The sequence below is a fragment of the Spinacia oleracea genome, chromosome 4 (genome assembly GCF_020520425.1).
Source record: "Spinacia oleracea cultivar Varoflay chromosome 4, BTI_SOV_V1, whole genome shotgun sequence".
NCBI lineage: Eukaryota > Viridiplantae > Streptophyta > Magnoliopsida > Caryophyllales > Amaranthaceae > Spinacia > Spinacia oleracea.
This window is the reverse complement of record NC_079490.1, coordinates 63452937-63473495: the sequence shown is the minus strand read 5'-3', so window position 1 is coordinate 63473495 and position 20559 is coordinate 63452937.

Sequence of the window (20559 nt, the reverse complement as noted above, 5' to 3'; positions counted from 1 at the left end):
AATCAGAAGGTCCCTAATTTGGGATGCGATCGCAGAGCCTTCAATTCGACAGCACAGGTTTTGTGCGACCGAACGTGCTCTGTTGTTCGGTCGCACATGTTTGGTTTTTGGGATCAGAATGTCCCTAATTTGGGATGCAACCGCACAAGATTATCAACTCGGCCGCACAAGAGTTGTGCCACCACACAAGGCTTTTCGTTCGATGGAATCGTGCTGCAGAGGAATTATGAGCCAAAGAAACCCCATTCGGCCGAACATGGTTCTTCGTTCGGTCGCACATGACGAAGGAAATGTTCTTCGCTGCCTTCGCTCGCACAAGACCTAGTATGTGCTCGAATTATTCTTTTACGTTCGATCGCACAAAAGGTTTGTGCGACCGAATGGTTGCGCGGGCTGCTCTTATTCGAATTTTGGCTTCTATTTGGGGAAACTTATAAATAGATTTTTCGATTATTTTGTTAAGTGTAGAATTTTAGTTGATAATTTTAGATTCTCAAAGTTAGTTTTTTCAGCATTTCTAGAGAGAGAAACTCTCCTCCATTGAAGCATCAATTTGTAATTCTCTAAACTCTTCTTCTAATTTTGTGCAATTCAATTCAATTCCTTAATTCTTGCTTTTGTTTTAATTGTTGATTGTTCTATAATTCCTTCAATTCTTGAATTCTTCTTGATTTTACTTAGTTACTTTGATTCTTAATTCTCTTGTTGATTGTTCAATTGATTGCTCTAGTATTTGATTCTCTCTTCTTAATCCTTCAATTTCATGCTTGCTAGTGTAGAATTAATGGATTTCTTGATTCCTAGAATGGCTAGTGAGTAGATTTAGGTTAGGGAAAGGGGAGAATCTAGGGGCCTAATTAGGGGAATTTGATGATTTAATTGATTAATGATTGATGTGATTAAATTAATTTAGTGCTAGGATTTTCTATGATCAATTGATTAGTAGTTGCAAATGCTAGTTGATTGAGTTAGATTGGAATGTATGATTTAGGTTTGGCAAGACATTGTGAGCCTAGTTCATGCAAGTGAATGATAGCACCTATTATATGCTTGTTAATCTAGCTTAGGACTATGCGAAAGCTTTCCATAGGCTAGGTTGCTTCGCGTGCTCTATCCGAGAGGTGGCGAGTACGTCATTAGTTTTCATTCCCCTATGTGCCATTTCATTGCATCATTCATGATTACTATATGTTAGTTTATTTCCCCCGATTTCCCTAGACTATCCCCAACTCCCTAACGTTTAGCTTCCTTGATTCAATCTTGTTTAATTCCTAGTTTAGCATCTTAGTGATAATTCAAATAAAACCTCTTGTTCGAATTAGCTTGACATTTAAACTCAAGAACCATCGTTTCTTTGGGACGATCCCTTTACTTGCCACTATAGTTAATATAGTTGGTTAGTCTAGTGGTTTATAAATTTTGTTTGATTGTGGCGTTGATCTTTCAACGACGGAAAAATGTCCTATCATACACTGACACATTATATGAATTATAGTAGTAAGCTAAGGTATCGTGTAACACCCCGACCTCTAATTCAATTATTAAATCATAATTAGCAACGGAATTAACCTAATTTGGTCGGGACATTACCTGCCGTAACTCCCTCTTGGGAATTACAAGGCAACCATCATATTCTAAGCCCTTAAAACTCCAAATTAATATAATAATCCTTTATATTCCCAAAATTAAGGTACAACACTTACTAAAAGTCTTTAATTAAACTATTAAAGCATTAAGCATAAACTAGGTGAATAATATTAAAGTGAAATCCTCGCCACTACTCGTTTCCGTCGTTCCCAGCAGTACCTAAAACAGAAAACAAAAACGGTGAGCCGAAGACTCAGTAACGACTATCCTAGCAACGTAAATTCATTTCAATTCATTTTATTTAATAACACAGGGAGAATAGAATATAGTAAATCATTTGATAAAGTCCTTTATTTAATTCATTGATAACTTTAGGGTGCACATGCTAGTCGTGGCAAGTATGACATGGTGGAACGTCTTCCACGATGGACCGCTGTCCATAAAACATGGGGCCTTGGCCCGAAAACATGAGAGCCTTTGCTCAATGGGTGGATGCCCCATGGGTACATACATGGCCGAGAATCGTAACTTGTGAACATATACTGCCAAACGGACTAGGTATTTCACTTTCATTTATCATGTTTCGTTTAATTTTACATTTTAGCCTTTTTACTTCAGTTGAAGTAACATATTTCCTTTGGATCATACGATCACACATCCTTTCTTTTCATGGTTTCTTATAAACAAAATTTTATAAGAAATTCAATCAATCATAATATCATTTTATAAGAAATTCAATCAATCATGAAATAAGGAATAATTCCATCAAATCATATTATAATAAATTATTCAATCAAAACATAATTCATTTCCCGCAATTCAATAAAACATGTCAAAGAATTCAGATCATAAATTCAATCATATTGTCATGATTTCATAAACATATTTAGAAGGGAATTGCGGGTACTAGCAATAGCCGTTACCTCACTTCCACGATTTGCTAGGGTTTTTCCTTGGTTCGTTCATCCTGATCTCCGAGTCCAATTTCTTTCAAAATATTAAATCATAGAATTAGTTATTGAACGATAAATAATCTAAAATCGATATTTTATAATTAATAAATTTTATAAGTAGTTAATTTTATAAATAACGAATTTTAATAAAAATATAATTTCGAAATTTAATGAAGATAATATTAATCTAATTTTCAATCAAAAAAATATATATGTATATATATTTATTTCATAAATTTTTTGTCATGAATATTATTTAAATTCCATTTTTGTTAAATAAATCTAGTAATTTACTTTATTAAAATCGATAATTAAACCTGAAAAATAATAACGATTTATTAGTAAATAATTATATTATAAAAATGCATTAAAATATAAATATTGCTAATATTGAAAATCTGAAAATTATAATTCAGATTTAACTTACCCAAAGGCCCAATTTAAAATGGCTCAAATTTAGATGGGTTTGGAGAATTAGAATTCAAAGTTTCTCGTTGAAACTTAATTGTGGGTTTACTGGGAAAGGGGAAACGAACGGGGGAAGGGAAGCAGAGGAAGGCACGAGGGAAGGAACGAGAGGAGGGAGGAGAAGGTGGTCACGCTGGCCGGCTGGGCGCAGCAGCACCGCGAACCCGCGCCGGAGGCGACGGTGTGGGTGGTGGTTGACAGCGACGGCTCAAGGAGGGAGGAAAAGGGGTGCGCGAACAGGGGAGTCGAAGAGAAAGGGGGTGATTTTGGGCGGAGGCAGGGCGGTTCAAGGAGGAGGTGGAGGCGGGATTTACTTCTGATGTGGTGAGGTGGTTGCGGTGTGGTGGCGGTGTGGTGCTGGTGGCGCAGCGAGCAAGAAAGGAGAGAAGACAGGGGAAGGGAAAGAGGGAGCAGGGGAGTGCGCAGAAGAGGAGAGCAGGGAGGCGAGGGTGGTGCGTATGGTGGTGGATGGTGGGCGAGGCAGCAAGGTGGTGAGTCTGTGTGGTTGGGCAATAAGTGGTGGTAGTGGTGGACGGTGGTGGTTGCGGTGGTCGATGGTGGTGACCGTTCGAATCAGAGAAAAATAAAAGGGAAGTGAATTTGCCAAATTGATTTGGTTTGTTGATGAAACTCAAACTGAGATTTCTAATTTGTAAATAGGTATAGTGTAGAAGAAGGAGAAGTCCTTGGTCTCCAAGGCATGAATTCAGACTAATTTCAAGGAAAGGGAGGAATGAAGACTTACGTGGAGAGGGGGAAGAAGGAGAGAATGCCAGGTGAAGACATACGTGGAGAGCAGGGAATAGAGCAAAATGCAATTTTGGTTCCTTGAGGGAAATTTCGTAATTTCATTAGGCATAATTTCTGAAATTGTTGCTATTTTTAGAAACTACTAAAAATAGAAATGTATAGCTAAAATAATTCTTTGTAAAATATCGTTAACGAAAAATAAATAAATTTTCGTTTATAATTTTATCGTTTAAAATCAATTGTAAAAACGTTTAAAATAACGAAATTCGGTTATTCGTAATTATTTAAAACGAAATCAAGCTAATAAATATTTTTAATTTTAATAAATCAAGTTTAAAAATTTCGGGGTATTACATATCGTCCCAAGAGAACGGTTCGTTTTCGAGTTTATGCACCAAGCTAGTTTAGAAGCTAATTCACAAGTATGAGTCACAACTAGGGAAATTAAGCTAATTATGCAACAATTAAGGAAGGAGTTAGGGTATCGGGGATCAACTAGGGTAAATTGGGGAAAACAATATGCAATGCAATCATGACAATATAAGGAAATGCAATCATGGAAGCAACCAACAATTATGGTTCGGCACCCCTCTCGGTTAACGAACCTTGCCAATTCTAACTCTAATGATACGCTTTCGCGTCATCCTAGAACTAGGTTGGGAATCTAAATCAACTAGCCACTTCACATTCACTCATAGGCTCTCAATTTCTTGACAAGTCCATGAAGAAAGTTCCAATTATAATGACTAGCCTAGTATTTGCAACTACTAAACCAATCAAACATGAAATTCCAAAAATTGCAAATCACAATTTAATCACATCATCAATTCTACATATTAACTCTACATCCCCAATAAATCCCCAATTATCACCCCCTAACCCTAACAATTAAACTACTCACTACTCATTATGCTAAGGAATGAAATCAAGGAATTGCACTTAGCCATGGAATTGAAAACTAAATTGAAAAGCATGCTAGAAACTGAAACTGAATAGATGAGAATCAAAGGCAAAAACAATCAACAATCAACAAGCAATCAACAAATTCAGAATTTAAAGAAAGCAATTAAGGAAGCAATTAGAAGAAGTAGAAGAGAATAAGAGGAAGAGAAATTACAATGAAGCTTCAAAAATTCTGCAATAATCTTCAAAATTGAATTCTACACCAAATGTTCTTGACTTTCTCTCTCTAAAATCAAAGCATAAAAGCTGAAAACTAATTTCTAAAATCTCAAAAATTAACTATCAAAAACTACCTCTCTATTATAATAAAAATGAAAAAAGTATTTATATGTTTCCCGAAATAGAATTTCAAAACTCGAAATTAGGTCAGCCCGCGTCAGTGTGCGAACGCACACAACCCTGTGCGAACGAATGGGATTAATGAGTGTGGGCGCATAAAAACTCGGTGCAACCACACAGAGTGACGAATCACTTCCTTCGTGCCGTGCGAACGGACAAAAATCTGTGGATCGTATAGACTAGACTTAGCCAATTTCTTCAAGATTTCTTGTGTGGTCGCATGGCTCTGCTGTGTGTGCGCACAAGAATCTGGTGCGAGCGCATGGATTTTCGTGCGAGCGCAAGCAAAAACGGGGAGTTCCTGGAAGGATTTAGCCACTTGGTGCGAACGCACATAATGTCCGTGCGAGCGCATGCAAAAACAGGGAGTTCCTGGAAGGATTTAACCACTTGGTGCGAACGCACTCTGTAGCTCGGTCACACAGCCTTGCTTTGCCTTCAATATCTTCTCTTCTTCACTGTGCGAGCGCACAGAACTCCTGTGCGATCGCACAGGGCTGCTTCTTGCACCACTCTGCTTTGGATTTCCACATTTCTTCAATATTTTCCTATAAATCATCAAAGTGGAATAAGAACATATAAATGGCATTAAAACTACCTAAAACTCACAAAAGTCATAATAAAATAATAAGAAAACCTAAGCTTAGAGCGACATAAATGTTGCTCATCAAACTCCCCCAAGCTAAGCGTTTGCTATTCTCTAGCGAACTAAACATGAAATAGGGAAGAGTGAGCTCATTATTCAGATTCTAGAAATTATGAAAACGAGAAATAAAAGAATATACAACCTAACTCACTTTCGTAGGAATCACGGTTGCATTTAAGCGCATGCAACAAGCTCTTTAAACCCCACAATCGCTCATGAGGGCGAGTGGGATCTCGCAAGGGTTTCCGAAGAGTTCAACCCATAACTCTTCCAAAAATTGAATCAAGGCAAGATCTAAAAGGAAAATAAACCAAGAAAAAGGAAAGAAAAGAAAAGGAAGGAAAAGAGAAGAAAATAAAATAAAATAAAACAAAATAAAACTACAGAATCCAAGAACCGGGCTTTTATTATATAACGATCACAAAAGAATGCAAATATTACTAAATCGATAAAAGAATGCACGATAATACATGTCCTAAGTCGAGTGAAGGATTTAAGTGTGAAGCATAGAGAACTAAGGATTTTCACTAATCTATCCCCCTTCAACCGATCTTACCGCGTCAACTCTCTAGATCCTATTCACCCTCAAAGATAGCTTCTCATGACGCCGCAAAGGCGCCGGAAAAGACAAGAATTGCAATGGAGGAAAGAAGGCTACTCGACATCTCGACATGACAATCCCGCTCCATAAATTTGACCAATTCCTCCCTCCACTGACAATGACTCAACTCAAAAGGGTCAAGAGGGCTTTTATGGGGTAACGTATAGGCTAGGGGTAAGGGCGTGAAATAAATTTGGAAATTGGTGCTCAATCCTAAAGTGAAGCACAAAATGAACTTTACTCAAGCAAATAGAACCAAAACAAATTCACACCACTTATTTGGGGCACCCCCAAGCTTATTCAACAACAAAACTAAACTATACTCTTTTTGCACTTTTCTTGATTTGATTTTCTCCGTTTTTTGTGTTTCAATTGAAACTTTTCTTATTGCCTTGTTTTTCTCTATTTTTGGCTTTTTTCAAAACTTTCCTTCTTCTTTTTTCTTTTGCTTTTTATTCGATATATACAACATATTTCCTAAACTTTCCATTCTAACCAACAACCATCATTTCTCATCATTTGTATAAACATTCAAAACCACAAAGCACAATTACTCTAGCTTCACTATCACTTCTAAGGTTGAAAATAAAACAAAGGCTAATAGGCTTGTAATGAGCTTATAAGAAATGAAGGGAAAAGGCTCAAATGGCTAGCAAGGGGGTAAAATAAAAAAAATGATGTCCTAATCTAAAAAGAAAAATAGCCACCGAAAGAAATGCCTCTATGGTCCCCTAAAGTGGTTCGGCCGCGATCTCGGGAAGGAAAAAGTCAAATTCGGGATATAGGAAAGTCAATGCCAAGGATCCATGCCACTCAATATTTGTGTTTGAGAATTGGGCTAGAAAGAACAAGATCCTAACATATGGGTAGCAAATACTATCCTCTCCGGCTTCAAGTCACTAGAGAGAACGATACCATCTTACCACAAACCAAGGGTTCAAGACTCATGCTATACAAAGTTCTAACCGACTACCTTAACACCCAAATCCTAGACTCGAACCAAGACATTCAAAATCGTGCACACATCTACCAATTAGGAATAAAAGCATTCTAACCTACAAGTTCCAATTTTATTATACCTGAATCAAGAATAAATCCTAAAAACTAGAAAAACTTGCCTTGACAAAAAGAAAGAAAAAGGAAAGAAAAAGGAAAAGGAAACAAAAAAGAAAAAGAATGAAAAATGAAAGAAAAAAAGAAAGAGAAAGAAAGAAAGAAAAGAAAATAATGAAAAAAAGGACAACAAAAGGAAACAAAAGGAAAACAAAAGAACCTAAAATCAAAGAAACTAAGCAAGAAAGTATATACAAAAGCACACAAATGCACGTAATCAATGGCATGAATATTACAATGGCAACCACACAATAAAATCCCCCCCCAAGCTCGAATTAGGCCATGTCCTCAAGGCCTAAAACGAAACAAGGAGGGGCACAACTACCCATCCAACCAATGGCCCACAAGAATAATGCCCGGTCCCAAAGAATGCATGTGAGTTAGAAGGATATTACCGGAGATGCTGTGGGAGCAAGTCCCGCAAAGAACCGAAATAAACGAACAAACTCAACAAAAATATCATCTGGCACAGCAATGGGGAATTAAATGAATCCATACCACGAAAATGGACCAAAAAGCAAAACTCAAAAAGAAACAAGAAAAAGTTAGTACACAAGGGCCAAATGGCCAAAACAAAACGAAATCATCAATAGATCATCATGTATATACAACCACACAAAGTGGCAAAAGAACCAACTAACGACCAACTCCCCAAAGCTAGTCCCCACGGCTCACTTCTCCCCCCAAGCTAAATAAAAGCATACCATCACAACAAAAGATGGGGGAGAAGTGGAGTGGCTCCTAAGAGCGACCCGGGCCGGTGCCCTTCCCCTTCCGATCATACATCCTCCAATATTCATCCCGGCGACGACGATAGTCAAGGGCTTGCTCGTCGGTGAAAGGCGTGAAATTGAAGTTGGGATCCACATCGGGACCCGAGGCATCGGAATGAGGGGGGCAAGAATAATTGGTCTCATGGGGGTAGTTTCCTTGGGGACGCTCTCCTCGAGGACCATCCCAACCGCTAATATAATCCGCGGGCCACCCGGTGTATCCCACGGGCCAATCGCTAAGCAGCTCATTCGACATAGGCGTGGGGTACATAGGGTCGCCGCAATAGTCACCCCCCCCCCCCCCCCATTTTGGAATAATCATAGGGAGGGTAGGAAGGGGATTGACATTAGGTTGGGAAGGTCCGGTCCAATATGGGTAGGTAGGCGTATGATCCTCATTCCAACTAGGGACGGGCCCTTGTTGGGGTGGATGATAAGGATAGTCGACATAGGGCTCAAAATCCCCTTTGTCCACGTGAAAATTATACACCCGCCTACCATAGTAGGAAGAGTCAAAATCTCCATAAGAAGCCTCCTCGCAGCTCCCTTGAGGGGCAAAAGAAGCTAAGGTACGAGCTTGCTTCGTTTTCCCTTGCAAGATAGCCGCAAGAGTGGATTGTAATCCATTAAAATCAAAGATAGGAGAGGAAGAGGACATACCACCCTCTTGGAGGGGAGGCTCCATGGCCATTGAAGTAGGCGGAGGAGGAGGAGGAGGAATAGGACCACGAGCGGCGGAGAATTGGGGAGCACGGGGAATCAAGTAGCGGATATGAGGGGTCCATGAGGTAAGAAACCGATCGGGAAGGACGCACCAATCGGAACTCTTAACACACCAAACATAATGATCCTCCTTGCTCGTGTACTAGATCCATTTGGCATTGACCATAGCTTGGATGTCCAAGAAATCACCATCGGGAACCGGTTTCAAGGCCTCGAGAGCATCCGCATAAGGATCATTTGGAAGAGCCCGCAAGAGAAGAGTGACCATGCCCTCAATAAGGATATCCCAACTAACCGGATAGGCATTCCAGACATCTATGATCCTTGTAATAAGAAGTTGGCCAAAGTCCAATATTCCCATATCATTCCTTGTAGCCAACCATAGGGCACCTAGCTCCGTGCTTGACAAGGCTCGTGTAGCACCATTAGAGAATATGGCGTAGATAATGAGTCGGCTCACATACCGGATGGCCGGGTGTTGGAAAGATGAAGAATTTGCCGACGAGGAGACAAACTTTCCCCTTTCACCGGTGAGAGAGCACCACCAACCATGCTCTTCGAAAGACTCCAAACATTCCGTCACCGGGTTGGTGACACTACTACAAATTCCGTCTTATGGGGACGCTATTTTGGCTTATTTTCGACGGTGAAAGGCGTCGAGAAATAACTTATCGACGCCTTTGAAAAGCGTCGACTAATTGTTAGTCGAGATTTCTCGACGCCTTAGGTTGTCGCAAATGTGAACACTTTAAGGTGTCTTCCGCTTCCATTTGGCGTCGAGTAATGTTGGTATTTTGGAGCCACTTACGAATTTGGCGACGCCTTTATGCGTCGAAATTGTCGACAACTTTTATAGTCCAGCAACATTGGTGACCTTGTTCTGCGTCGATCTTAGGATTATTAAAGCATCCACAAATTTAAAGAACGTAAGATTCAGAAAAATATTATGCACTGTGTATTAGCTTATTCATTTTAAATATATAAAGAATAAACATTCAATATATAAAAGCAACAATAACACCTGCAAAATTTAAATAAATCTCCTTAAACCTTATAAGTTTTTAATGTAGTTGAAATCCGTAAATAATAAATGTTAGCCAATTTTGTCAGCAACACCATCGTAAGTACAAATAGTATCTATTATGTACTAACTAAGCCTAAAACCTATACAAAAGTAACTAAAGCCTAAACCTATCCTAAACCCTTTTTTTCGAATGCATCATTCTTTTGGTAACTGAACTTCGGCACTTGACTTCTTCCTTGCCAATTTTATCACAACAGGCCTTATTTTGAAAAGTTATAAACTTGTTTTCTCGGAGAAGTCTACATGCAGGCATGTCCAGACGTCTGTCAAAACAGCAAATAACAGCAATAGAGTGTCCAAGGTCTAATGCAGGAACTATACCCTTTTTAGAGAATGATATGCATGATTACAGTTTCGACGATTATCCTAGAGGCTTTCTTAGATATTTGAATGACTTATGGTATCTCTCTGATGTCGTCAGACTTGAGAATTACGTGTCCTGTCCAGTCTCCACTTTGCGAGTGCAAAACCTGACAACCCCATTGAAATTCCGATATTAGTTGTAGCTAAAGCAAGTGCATCGTTTATTCCATCTCAAGGAAAATAAATGAAAATTCTATGTTTAAAACCATGATCTACACTTACTGAAATACTAGGTAGAGACATGATACCTCACATACACAAAATTAAGCTCACACATACAAATTAAGCTCACATTTGTGACCATAAAGCAAAGTAAGGAAATTTTCTTCACAAAGGACGGGGGAAATTGAGAGATTACAATTGTTACATATGAAGTATACAACTCTTTTCTAATCAATTACTTACATTTATACAACTTACTACAATGGAATATTAGGAAGATAATAACAGAGAATTCTACACTGTAGCTACAAGTAAAGAGAACTAGAAACACAATACCTAATACGGGGTCTGTGAGGGGGTCGAAAAAGCACGAGGCTAATGCGTGACCTCGTCCCTCGTGGGCGTGACATTGTCAGATCAAGTGTAATTGGATTTCCTGTGAGTTTACACCCAATCGACTAGTAATATAGGAGTCGTCATTCAGTTTTTAACGACAATGAGAAAAACTGACAAAACCCGGTTATCGTGACATAAAGGGAGTGCCATTATGTTCGACCACGACGGCCATAGGTTCCCTTGTGATCCCTGGTGTGGGGATCGCTCAACGTACACCCGCAGGGCAGAGATTGAGAGTTCGGGGGACTGTAACTACCGAGAGGAGTGCTCATCGATAATACTCCAGAGGCAGGTTATCCATACTAGCTCAGCATAAATAATTGAAAGAACATGTGTTAAACTATTAAACTATTCTGAATTGATTTTAGCAATATGCAACACATAATACTAAATCGATCATGATTATCTTATTTAGATTGATTTAAGGTACCTAGCATGATAATTCAATGGTCCAGGGTATTATCTTATTAGGCGTGATAGATCAATCAAATTAATAGTTTGACAATTTTATAAAAGGGTGATGAAAGCGATTAAATCATATGAGGGACACATTACAACGCACCCTTGAGAGGTGCGTTGTGGTTCTCAGAAAACTAACCACTTGGCTTTGCTATTTCTCCTTTTATTTAGCGAATCTCGGGTTTCCAATCAATGTTCCAGTATTTAGGCTTAATTCATCAAGCTACATTTGGGTCGATTGCGACAGAACGCCGGATCAATTTTGCAGCGTGAGGCTTAGGCTAAGGCTAGAGTCAATACTCAGATTATGGAATTGTGTGTTATTTTCACGTCGGTTTTAGGCTGTATTTATAGGATAAGAGTGTTTGGAAAGATATATTTTAAGATACGAATCCAAAAAGAATCCGGAGATAAAACGGCCCCAGGCACTTTCAGCGCCCAGGGCTGGGCGCCGAAGATTTCGGCGCCCAGATCCAGGCGTTGAAATGGGATCTAGGTCGAGTTCTTGTCAGATTTGGACTCTTAGAACACGGAGCTTTTTAGGAGATTTATCCGAGTCTTTTAGTGCGTATTATGACGGAATGCGTCTGGGCCCGTTACGAACTCTAGGTTCGTTAGGAATTTAATTAATACGTAACTCTTATTTTCGAATTATACCAGGAATAGATTTCCTTTGGAAATTCTATCTCTTTTAGGATTTATGTTGGAGTGCAACACCTAATTCTGACAAGTTTCTATCTTTTATGATTTTGCCACTTTTAACAACTACCTTTTACGGCAGTTACTATTCTTAGCAGGTTTCTATAAATAGCAGTTTTGGCTGAAATGAAAGGGTGATTAAGATTCGTTATTTTATAGGAGATGCGTTGCCAAGTGGAGATTTATATTCTCATCATCGAACCTTCCCTTTCGGGAATGGGGAAAAAAGTAGGCGTCTACAGTTAGCCCCCACTTTGATTGAGTCTCGAGATGAGACGATGGTCAAAGTACTAGACGGAGTGTGTCATACAAGCCATGGTGTATGTGACATGTTTTGCGAGGGTCTCACGAGCCCCCGAGTGATAACATTTGACTTAAGGGTCATCACTTGAAGTGTTAACACATTCCTCACGCGTCATTGGAATTTGTTAACTGATAGTATAGAAACTCCCTCACTTTGTCCTTGGAAGTATCTAAAGATGTTTTCGAAATCAAAGCTATAAAGTGTAACTAGGCCTGGCCAAGCCCAATCACAAGGTAAAACGTTATAAAGATTCTCATTTTCAGGGTTAGCTAAACGAGAAAACCCCCTTGTTTTTATAGGACGTAAAACGAAGGAAAATCCAGCACATCGCCCTTTTTAGGAAAAGCGGAAAATCAATCCTTTGATTTTTGGAAAAGGGAAACCATCCTTTGATTTTTGGAAAAGGGAAACCATCCTTTTATTTTTGGAAAAGGGAAACCATCCTTTGATTTTTGGAAAAGGGAAACCATCCTTTGATTTTTGGAAAAAGATAAACCAGGAAAAGTTATCGCTGCAGCGACTAAGGACCTGCGCGGTTAGTGACGTAGACCCCGCCTGCTGAAGGTGGGCGAGCCTGTTCGCTGAGGGTGGACACCCCGTCCGATAGAAGTGGACGAATATGTTTTGATGTTTTGAAAATAAGGACCTACGCGGTTTGTGACGTAGACCCCGCCCGCTGAAGGTGGGCGAGCCTGTTTTCGTTTTGAAGATTTTATATTCTTTTCATTTTCGAAAACTGAGGACCTGCGCGGTTAGTGACGCAGACCCCGCCCGCTGAAGGTGGGCGAGCCCTGTCCGCTAAGGGTGGACGCCCCGCCCGCTGGAGGTGAGCGAACCTGAATTCGTCTTTTCGATTTGGGACTCGCGTGGTTCGTGGCGCGATCTTGCCTGATCGAGGTGGGCCAGTCCCTATTTCATTTGTTCTAGGGATTTCTTTTGAGAATTTCTTTTTATTCATTCCTGTAAGAGCGAATTCATTCGAGGGATGCTCGGATTTAGCTGCAACCTGAATGTGGGTTGGCAACGTGTCTAAACGGACCATCGTTTCGTGGTCGTCTGCCTTTCGTGGTTTTGAACAAGTCTTTACGGCTCATGTATGTCACCATTTAGAAATGGCCTAGTTATGCCATTACTTGGGTCCTTGTGAAATGACCGGTGGGACCATATGTGAATGTTAATGGAGACCTTTTGCTTTGAGGTCGAGTTCATTTTTGAATTTGTCCAAGCACGGGACGTAGCTTGGAAACAATGTTTCAACTTGCATCCCTTTTTTGAAACGTATATTTTCTTTCTTTCGAGCCCCCAAGCATTTGTACTTGGTGGTTGTTCTTTGCCAAGAGAAGTACATATTTTATAACGTCCTTAATCGTGTTTGGGATCATGCTCGTAAGTGCGAGCGATCTTTGTAGTGGTATGCTACTTTGATGAAGTCGTGGAGTGCGACTTCATTTTCTGGGCGACAAAGTTTGCTTCATTTTTCAATAATTAATACATCGAGCTTACTTTGGCCCGGATTGATCTTTTTGACAAATAAACGCTTTTTAATTTGAGAAACCAACGACTTGATTTTTTTTTTTTTTTTTTTGTGTTTCGAAGAATGACCTTGATTATTATTTTTTCTATATTGCCTTGAAAAATGTACACATATTCTTTCTTGAGATGAGTCTAAGTTTCGACAAGCTTTAACATTTGTTTTCGCTATTCGAGCTCTAAAGGTGCTTTGGGCTTGATCTTGATTACAACAGGGCCTCGTGTCTACTAACACGGTTTTAAGTCCTTTCCTGCTCCGCATTTTGAAGGATCCGGGCCTTGGGCTACATTTCCGGCGCCCCTGGCTAGGCGTTAAAAATTTCGGAGCCCAGCCTTGGGCGCTGGAAATTCTATTTTGGCAGTTTTTCTTAGTTCCGGATTTCTTAACGCGTTTCCGAATGGGATTAGAATGTCACTTGATGCTTTCGTGTATATATAGGGGTTAATTACGTCTTTCTTTTTCACCACTCTCAATCTTCCTCTCTTTTGCAATTGCTTAGCTTTTATTCTTCCCTACTCTTGCCATGTCGATTCCTCCCTTCTCCCTCCAACGAGTTGTTAGGCGCTGGCTAAGAGCCATTAATGCCACAGAAAAAGCTTTGTTGAAAGGATACCACTTAGAGGCATTCTTAGGCTTACAACAAATTAATATTGATTATAATTTTCTGTATGCGGCCCTAAACTTTTGGGATTCTGATCACCATGTTTTCGTCTTTCCGGGCAATGAAGTATGCCCTTTGCCAGATGAATTTGCCGCGATCCTTGGTTATCCTACCAATGCTACTCCTGCTACCCCTGGCACTGTTGAAGAGGGTAAAACAACTATAGGGGCTTTCCTAGAACTAGATGCTAACATGTTCGCTGAGATCGTTGTGGGTGATAAGGTTAATTTGGCAAAGCTTGTAAAACATCACTTTAGACTTAGTAAAAATATGACCGAACAGAAATTGAATATTCGAGCACTTGTAATCTGCTTGTTGAATCACTATTTACTGTCGAATAACAATGGCGAGTTCGGTGACATAAGGTTGATCCCCTTGATCAGCCAGATGGAGAGTTGCTATTCCATTATGTCGTTGGTTGTTGCCGAGACCTTACTGAGTGCGGATGAGTTAAAAAAGGATGCCAAGTCTGATATTTTTAAGGGGAGCCCCCTATTGCTGCAGGTAATCGATCGTTTCTTCGCGCAAAGTAATACACATATTTTTTCTTTTTCTTTTCTTTTTTCGTTTGCCTCGACAGCCCCCTACCTGGAGCTGATTTTCAGCACCCAGAGCTGGGCGTCGGAATTTCTGGCGCCTGGTCCTGGGCATTGAAAGTGCATCCCAGGCAGGACATTCGTTTATTATTATTTTTCTGATCGTACCCATTTTTTGCAGATTTGGCTCATGGAACGACTTAGGCTTTTAGAAGCTCCTGCCGATCCTAAACATTATCGCCCTATAGCCTTGGGTAACCGAAAGTATTTGCAACAAGGCCAGGACGAGACCGAGTGGGCCTCCTATTTCACTCATGGCATATGCTCTATTAAGTGAGTGGTACTGTGGTGGGGTTTGACTAATATGACGGGGGGTTCCGGGGTGTTAGTTTATGTTTCTTTGTTGGGGCTATCTCGACCCGTTTACATCTTTCCTTACCGAGTCATGCGACAATACGGCTTAAGGCAGACTATCCCGTTTTCCGATACGGTACCACATAAAGTAGCGGTCTTTTCACAAGCACGGGTTCGAGCGTGGGCTAAGTATTATGGTGGCCTCCCGCGTTGGACCGTGGCTACAGATGGCTTTGTGGGTCTTTCCGAAAACTACAAGTTGTGGATGAGTTCCGATGATAAGGCTGTGAGAACTAAGGCTCGAAATGAAGAGTCGGCTGAGCTTTTGATACCTCGAGGCAGGGCTAAGTATGAGAGCCGTGATCCTGCTAATCCTCGCGACCATGGTATTAAGACTGTAAAAGCTCGTCCTGATCGAAAGCGAAAGGAAGTTCCTCCCCGTTCCAGTTCTAGGCCTAAAAAGGTGCCTAACATGAAGGGGCCTGCCGTTCACAAAAGAAATGCAAGCTCTCGCGGAGATCGTCGCCGGAATAATGTATGGGTTAGGAAAGTTCAGCCCCTAGTAGAACCAGTGGCTAATCCAATTGATGTTGATAATCCTTCCCCTACCATTGTTTGTGCCCTTGAGGCTGAGCGGGTTATAGCTGTTCAAACTGAAAATGTTTCTGAGGCCTTGGCATCCTTGAAAGTTAGTGTCAAGGAGCCTGTTCTTATGGAGATTGATATAGGGGCAGCGCAGAAGCCTGTGGGGGTGGACCCTGCGAACATTGCCCTCTACAAAACTTTATTTGATGATCCGGAAGAACTCGAGTAGTGTAGTTCTTGTTAGGGTGTAGGTGCCCTTTATTTATTTCAGTTGTGTTTGTTTTTCATTCCTTAGCACTTTTTGTTTTCCTTCTTATTATTTTTAAATATTAATAAAGGCGTAATTTTATTTTTCTTGTTTTCGTTTTGCTTCTCCTTTTTTTTATTTGCTCATTTCCAACACTTATTCACATTATATTTTTTATTTGATTGGACCGAATCCATAAATAGGATTGCCTACGTATCCTTGTTAAATAACGTTAACTTAGAATCAGGTCGCGCGTAGTTCTAGCTAGAATAAATTCTAGGATGCCGAATCCGATAAGTAAGTTCTGAGATGGAAACATATTATTTGAAACGGTAGAATAAGTGAAGTTTATTATTATTTTAATCTGCTGCTTTGCTGTAAACCATGTATTTTGCACAAAAATCTTTCATGTGTTTTTTTTTTGTACGTATATCTGAATTTTTGGTACGTATATCTGAATACGTGTTGTACCCCCCCAAGTGTTCATTATTTTTCCGTGTATGTGCGGATAAAATGACGAGCACTTCTGGGCAAAATTTGGCAAGCAGAGAGAGATTCAGCGCCCAGGCTGGGGCGTTAAAGATTTCGGCGCCCAACTCTGGGCGCTGAAAATGATTTCTGGGCAGATGTCTTGGCGAGTTGCTTCTTTTCCTTCACATGTTCTTGCGTTTATTTCTTTTTCTTTGTTTCATTTTACTTTTTATTCGTCAGAAATCAATTTTGACGCTATTTCGGAAGCTTTTTGGACTGTTAGCGTTAGACGCATTTTTCGTCCGGATTAATTTTTTCTATTCGTGACTCGAAGCGGCTTTGGAAATGGAGTTAGGGTGCGGAAGATATGAAGATCTTTGCGTAGGCTTTTTGGGTGGGTTGAGGTGCGTGTTGTTAATGATGAGAATGATAGGATTATGTTTTATGAATATTTTTTTTGAGCAACATTTGCATTGTTTGGATTTGATTTATTTTGGCTTCTTTGGGTTGCACGGGTTTGACCCTTATGTCTTGGAAATATGAAGGGGATGGTATGGTTTATTTTGTGGATTTTCGGGAGTTGGTTTCGATGTCACGATTCAAGACCGAGTGGGCATTGCTATTGGGCCTAAAGTGGGCCGCTTCCTTACATTTTTTGATTTTTTTATTTGCAAGTATGATTAGTGCATATCTAGTGTTAGAATAATATTTTAGGAGAAATTTTACGCCTTTATTAATTTGGAAAGTAAGCAAAACAAACTGAAATAAATTAATCAATATTCTAAGGGTTCTTAGGACCATATCTAGAGCATTATTCTTTCTATCATCTAAAGAACTACTAGGCGTTTTGCTAAGTGCTCTCTACGGCTCAAGCCTTGGGTTTAGTCTCGTAGAACCTTGGTCCTTCGCCTGTACTCATCTTGAACTCTATTCCCTTTGCGCTGACCCACTGACATGTCTTCACCCATCCGTTCTCGGCCTCTTCTAGTGTTGATGTAGGAGCGATTAACCAAGTTGGATTGAAACCTTCACCTTGTAGAGCTAGGGTAGTCATCACAGTCTCGTCCTCCACAGGCCTCAATTCGTTAAACAATGTCCATAGAGTTTGTTGTCCAATATTTCAGCTGTTTCAGTCTTGGTGAGGTGGGGTGCCTCATCCAAAGTATGACAGTCATGGAAAATTTCAAATCCGGGCTTTAGCAGGCCATCCTGAACGAAGGGTTCAGGGAAGTCACAGCATGGGTGTTCTTCTCCTTCCCGGACAAACATACCGTTAAGGGTTCTTTGATATGGGGGAAGAAGGGTGGCTTGTTTTGTACTGTTTTTGCGAGGTCATCCTCGATCTTTATTCCTACATCATAAACCCTTTTGAAGGTATCAAGGCCCAAGTACCTAAGGTGTTGTTTATAAGCTGGGTCTAGGTTGTCAATGAATTTTTGGACCAATTCAGTTTCAGGAGGCCTATTGATTAGTTGGGCCGCTTGGTCTCTCCATCTAGCAAAATAGGTCGTGAAACCTTCATTTTTCTTTTGGAAGAGGACTTACAACTCGCGCATGGTGATTTGAAAATCCATGTTTGACGAGTATTGCTTGATGAAGACATTGACAAAGTCCTCCCAAGTGGGGAAGAGCTTAGGGTCCTGGTGGTAGTACCATTTGAGTGGCACGGGTTCCAAGGACAAAGGAAAGGCAGGCAAATACATGGACTTGTCCACACCTTTCAAGTTCATGGCATTCACAAAGCTCAAGAGATGATCACGGGGATTGTCAGGAAAAGGTTTAGGATCGAGGGAGAAATACTTGCTCCCCATGGTTTGCTGCAGAACCATTTTTTCGATCTTCTTCTCGTTATCGAGGTCATTTTTGGCTTGCGCAGCCGCTAAGGATTCGTTTTCCATTTTCAGTTGACTCATAAGTTGGGTCATTTGGACCATTTGATCTCGTAATTCTTCCATGGACATGTTTGAGGGTGCGAATTGAGGTTGGGGAAGCGGAGATCTTTGAAAGGGGGAATGACGGATGGAGCTTGGAGTTACTAGACCTTGTGTTGGTGATGTAGCTTCGAGACGCACTAACCTTTGGTTTTCAGATCGACACCAAGTGGCAGAACCAGCCCTATGCATAAGACAAGCTAAAGTTTAGGCCCAAAGTTAAGCATTACTTAGTCTAGACTTTTGACTCTTTCTGTTGGTTTTCTATTCTCACTCTTGTTGCTACACTTTTGGCTCTTCTTTTGGTCATTCTTTGGATTTTCGAAACATTTGCCCGTGTGACATTCAAGGTTATTTTAATTAGCATGCTCGGTTTTGGTGCGGAACATTGTCGTCATAGGAGGCCTAATGACGACACAAGGAGTTGTTTAGGTTGTAAGTCGTTTTTAGAATCGAGTACCTTTTTCATACGTCCTTGCAGCAAATCCGTTACGAATTTTTTTTATTGCTACGTATACTTCGTGCGCGGTTACCGAGGCTGCCGTGCCTGACCAAAAGGCCAGGCAGCAGCTTCAGCGCCCAGCACGGGCGTTGAAAATAATTGGCGCCCAGCCAGGGGCCCTGAAAATGCGTCCCTGACTGGTACTCGTATTCTGTTTGCGTATCCTTTTTTCGTATATACGACTTGATTTTGCGTGCTTGCCTAATAACGTCCTTTACGCGTTGTGCGGCGTTGTGGGATCCGTTACAGGCTGTCCTGGGCGTCGCTTATTTTTGTGGCGATCGCCCAGGGCTGCGTAACACGTATTTTGGTATAACTCTTTGGCCAATTGGTGTTTATGAATGTTTGGGCAATTTTTAGGGTCGTTGGTTTTCTAGTATTATTTGTCACACACAATCACATAATTCGCTACACATAACTAACATTACAACATGAAGCAAAATAATATGTCACGTAGTTTATGATAGGCTTCTATGGGTAATATTTGTGCCGGCTTGGTACCTCCTCTATCGTTGATCCAACACATGCCCCGGTCGGGGAAGTGCATTCAGTAGCGAATTTCGTCCCAAGAGGCCAATCACGATGTAAGCCAAGGGGGCATGCACCAATGAGAGGGACCTAGTGGGCGAGCGATTTGGTTTGGGATAGGTGTACTACTAGCGGAAGTGCCGAGTGGACAACATTCGAAGCGTATGCACCCCCCGGGTGGCGATGGGTATCCTTATTCCCAACTCCCGAGATGAAACATGCCAAGGGAGCCAAGATTCGTTATGCGGTTCTGTCCGTTCACATTAATATGCTGATTTTCAGGTCGTCCCAACTTGATTGGGAAATAAACGCGGGGTAGGATCGTTTCACCCTTCGGCTATTTTGATTACCTACGAGTACGAGTATTTCATTAACTTCCCCAGTGGAGTCGCCACTGTGAGGGTATCGAAAAAGCACGAGGCTAATGCGTGACCTCGTCCCTCGTGGGCGTGACGTTGTCAGATCAAGTGTAATTGGATTTCCTGTGAGTTTACACCCAATCGACTAGTAATATAGGAGTCGTCATTCAGTTTTTAACGACAATGAGAAAAAGTGACAAAACCCGGTTATCGTGACATAAAGGGAGTGCCATTATGTTCGACCACGACGGCCATAGGTTCCCTTGTGATCCCTGGTGTGGGGATCGCTCAACGTACACCCGCAGGGCAGAGATTGAGAGTTCGGGGGACTGTAACTACCGAGAGGAGTGCTCATCGATAATACTCCAGAGGCAGGTTATCCTTACTAGCTCAGCATAAATAATTGAAGGGACATGCGTTAAACTATTAAACTATTCTGAATTGATTTTAGCAATATGCAACACATAATAC